This window comes from Hippocampus guttulatus, chromosome 15 (genome assembly GCF_054856545.1).
Source record: "Hippocampus guttulatus isolate MCC_2025c chromosome 15, RoL_Hgut_1.0, whole genome shotgun sequence".
Classification (NCBI taxonomy): domain Eukaryota; kingdom Metazoa; phylum Chordata; class Actinopteri; order Syngnathiformes; family Syngnathidae; genus Hippocampus; species Hippocampus guttulatus.
In genome coordinates, this window is record NC_141275.1 from 16,378,830 (window position 1) to 16,383,719 (window position 4,890).

Sequence of the window (4,890 nt, forward strand, 5' to 3'; positions counted from 1 at the left end):
TCGTTTGAACGAGTTTTTAGAGCAGGTTTGATCAGATTTGGGGAAAATGCTTCGTGTTTAAGTCTTAGCCGGAGTTGAAATACTTGAGAGCATTTGTAGAGTGCCAGATTTTTTTAAAAAGGGTCGTGTTATGTCATAAAGTCAAGTAAAAATGAGCTTTTGACCTTCCTTCTTCTGTCAAGCAAAACCAAGATCAATATCTTGAAAATCAAAAACTGCTGCGTAAGAATTGGACAAAGCTGTGCCTCGCGAATGAGACCGCTGGTGCGTCTACATCCCAAAGTGTGCAATGCACATGACTGCCCCTTCAGGAGTGGAGTTGAACAGCAATGATGTTTTGATTTTGGTTTGGGGTTTTTTTCCCCAGGGAAGCGGTTTCATTTTTTAAAATTCCTTCTTGACATCACATTCCTGCATTAAATAAGAAAAACAATGTCAGGAAGTGTGTCGACTACCCCGAAAGCAAGTGGCACACCTGCAGAGCAAAGTTGCCTTGACCACTTCCTACTTGGCCAGCGAAGAAAACAAACGTCACCGCACACTCGCGCGCGCGTCTGCTTCCAATCACGGCAGTGGAAGCGCCACACTCGACGGAAAAAAATGTTCTCACAGCTTCTTAGGGATCACTGAAGCGTAATTGGAGAAATATGTACCGCGCGTGCGAGCGAGCGCGCGCACACACGCGCCGCCAAGCGAGTCGGGCTGCAGAGTTGAAGCAAAGACACGCGAGTGAGGGGGAAAAGAGCCAAACATGTGGTTTGGCCCGTGCGGCTCCAACAGGTCCTGCAACATCCAAGAATTCGGTGGATGTCCGACGTCCGTCCGTACGTAAACGGAAACGCAAACCCCATTTTGACAATCGGCTTGGCTTTTGTCCCGTTTCTGCATCTTGCGACCGGCGAGCGGATCGGATGGCGAATGGCCATCGCGGACTTCACTTTGCTGACCGCGTTTACTGCATTTAAAAGTTTGTATACAGTCAAAACTCGGTTAAGGACCTTCTCTGTTCTCGACCAAAACGGTTTTTGACCAAAATATGTCAGAGTTTTTTACGTCTCGGATAACGACCGAAAATCGGTTATCGAAAAAACTGAGCGTCGTTGAACGCACTATTTGACTCCTCTCGCCTTCCTTACACTAGGAAGTGACGACTCCTCATGTAGACGAGGAAGTGACGATTCCTCGTGAAGAGTTCAATTGTGAGCAGACTGTTCAATAAAGATTTATTTTTTATTTTTATAGAGCGTGGTTTCAGTTTTGGAACAAATCGGTTTTTCGAACAGCCTTCTGCAACGGATTATGGTCGAAAACCGAGGTATGACTGTATATTAATGTGTGGGTGTGCGTGTGTGTGCGTGTGCGCGTGTTTGGTCACAGTTTTTCACAGCTGAAAAAGTGACACCACCCCCCCCCCCAAAAAAGGCTGGACAAGGTTGAGAGCCACCTTGTAATGCACTCTGCCGCCACCTGCAGGACTTGAGTCTGAGCTTCTGAATGTCTAAACCGGCTTCGGGCAGAGGTGCCCAAAGTCGGTCCCCAAAGTCGTCTCATTTGGAAGCGTCACATCGGATGTCGACGCGAGACATCCTTTGATGTTGAAAGACGGACGAGGCTGAGATCAAAACTCAAATGTGGGCACGCCGCAAACCCGGAATGTCTGAGCGTGTTTCTTTTTTTTTTTTCCTTTTAGCGCACAACAAGATCTCCATCTCGACGGGGCGGAAAATGCTGGAGCGCGGGAAGCAGCTGACGCCTGCCGCGAGAGCGACCGCTCATCTCCTCTTGCCGCCTCCTACTGGACTTGACCGTCTCGCCTCAAGACCTGGACGCAAACGCAACACTTCGGGTATGTCACCAAGTGAACTTGCGGCGGTGTGTGCGCAAATCTGAAAACCGGTGAGATCGAGTGTGTGAGGATCTGCGTGTCTGAAAGTGTGTCTGGGGTGCTGCCTTTGAATGTCATTACGGACCTTTATAAGTAAAGTAGCAGGCCCTCCCAACCACACACACAGGCCCGTCATTAATCTGTCATTGGTTCTAAATCTGGACTAGCAGTAATGTGTGTGTGTGTGTGTGTGTGACTCATGAAAGTCACATCTGGCTTGTAAATGCAAAGGGCGTGAGCCGAGGTGCCACTTTCCCACGAAGGCAGGAAACAGGTGAGGAAGGGGGGGGGGCATGAACACCACACGCACGCACAGGGTGAGGAAGCTCCCGTCCGTGTCAGCGAGCGCGCAAGGTGGCCGTCGAATGGGCCTTGACAGGAAGTTCTCCAGTGGGCCCACTTCCTGTTTGCTCGGACTCGCCTCCGTGACGGTTTGAAGCCGCTACCTCGTGCCGCTCTTTTTTTATTTTTGATCTGCCCGTCGAAATATGTCTCCACGCGAATGACGGAACAAAATGTTGGGGATGAACTGCCAGATCGTGCGGGAATTTAACAACAACATCGTCACTCATTCCACTGCCATTCGTCCTTCATCACAACAACAACAACAACAAAAATCGTAGCGCTCCCAGTTTTCTAACTGGTCCCTTTCAAAAAAAAATTCGAAAAAGAATTATTTTTCTATTTAATTTTTTTTAAACAAATGACGCCGCGCGTGTTGACCCTCCAAACAGCCGAGGACAAGACGGGAAGCGCGCCGCTGACCTCGCCGACTTTGACGTGAGAACCCGAAATGGATTCTTGACCCGGAAGCCGCCCAGAGGAATTCCTCTTTGCATCTTCCTGTTTTCGAGCCAATTCCTGCCCGATAAGACGCGCAGCCGGCGGACGCTTCATTAGGTACACCGTTCCGTCCCACTTGGGTGGCCGAACCGAAGCGAGCAACCGACGTGAGCAAACTTGCTTCGATTTTTATGATGAGATGTCAATTTTCAAGCGAATAAAAAGTCATTCCGGCCAAGGAGTGACCTCTGGCCCCTTTTCACAGATTAAAGTGGAATGACTGCGCATTAAAATGAGCGCCGAAGCGTAAAGAAAAGAAATTCCTGAATAGTCACAGGAAGTCATTTTGCTTTGAAACGAATATTGGAGGCTGATTTCCCGGGGGGGGGGGGGGGGGGAATTCAAATCACGATTTGAAAATTCAGCCCCAAAGCCGCTTTGGCTGAGCAACGTGAAATTTGCTCGTCGTGCCTGCCATGAGCCGACTGGCAAACAAGTTTCAATAGACACCGCGAGTCGGCCATTTTGGGGTGAAGCCACGCTGCAGCGACATCGCTCCACCAGAAGATCTGGCGCCATTGTTTCGACTTGGACTCAAAAGGACAAAAAGGAGACGCCTTCGGTCGTTTTGGAAAAGTTTCGATCCCCTCCCCCCCCTCCGGGTGCCACTCGCGTCGCATTCTCGAGCGCTTCTTTGAGCGTCTGTCGGTCTTTGAAAAATGCAGCAGTCAGCGTTGTGGGCGTGAGCAGATCCTCAAAGACGCGGCCAAGATTCTTCACGCGGCGGTGGATCTTCACAAACATTCCGACGCTTTTCTTTTATTCTGTCTTCCACAGCTGGCACATCGCCGCTTTCGTCAGTTTTCGCCCTTGACGGACGGCGTCGTCGTTGGGACAAGATGCGTCCGGGAACAGACGGCGACAACCGAAGGAGCGCGCGCCCTCGGAGGCCAGATATTGGCAGGTAAGATTTAAAAAAAAAAATTTTTTATGACGGGACATAGTTGCATGGGTCGTCGTGGGGGAAGTCGCCGCCGCCAAACGTGTCGGGCCTTCGCCATCTGGTGTTGCTTAGCGTCGTGTCGAATAATTGCGAGGCCGTGGCAAGTGTCCACGCCGACGCACGCGGCACATTTGCACACGCGCGCGCAAACACTTCGAGGACACACGACGCACGGGAGGGAAGACTTGCTTGTTTGTTGATCGTCTGTTGTCAAAACTGCGGCACGGCATCTTTATCATCAAGTGCAAGACCCAAGACTTTGGACACCCACCCCCCCTCAAAAAAAGACACATCGTTCTACAAATAAGAGGCAAAGTGTGCTTGCTTCAAGCTGTTTGTCACTTCCAGTTCAAGTTGAAAAAACAAAAACAAAACTGCGGTGAATGAAACACCCAAATGCCTCCCAAAACTCCACTAGCTTCATGCTAACATCTCATCTGAAACCCCATTGAGAGGCTAACGGAAATGAGCATGGTTACTTCACCACGCACGGCAGCAGCGACGCAGACAGATGGAGCGGACGAGCATTCAATTTTTATGGATGCAATGAATGCTTTTTGCGTTTGTTTGGTTGAAAAGGACTTTTCTGCTCCCAATGCTGCCATATGGTGGGGGGGGGGGTGCTTTGGTTTGGCAAGGCACAATCTCATGAGCAGTCCGCCTCCAAAAACCAATCAATCAATTTGTCATCGACTCTGATTGGAACACCTGCAGTTGACGACGTTCTGTCGGAGGATTGAGCACGAGGCCTTTCGAGCGACGTTGGGACGCTCGAATTATTCAACAAAAAACAAAAAAAGACGTGGAGGAAAAGAAGAAGAAGGAAAAGCTGGATGAGAAAACACCGAGATGTTGGAAATCCAAGAAACCCAAATTGCTGGCTGTGACCTAAGCGCTCGGCGGCGTCCAGTTGGCTCGCGCGCTTTACAGCCGAAGCGGCCAAGTTTGAATTTGCAGCTCGCTCCTCCCGAGCGGCCTTTTTGTCTCTCTCGGCACGTTTGCTTCCACCGAGCTGGGCGAGGGGGGCGGGGGGGGGGCAAAGTCTCTCCATCGGTCCCTCGCCTCCTTCCCTCCTCCCACCGCATCCTCCCCGCCACCACCCCCACCTTGGTGCCGGCTACCCAAAAGGAGGAGGAGGAAGGGGCGTGGGCCCGCTGCTGCTGAAGGAGGAGGGGCGGGGGTGGGGGCGGGAGTGGGCTCCGCCAGTCGGTCACTCGGC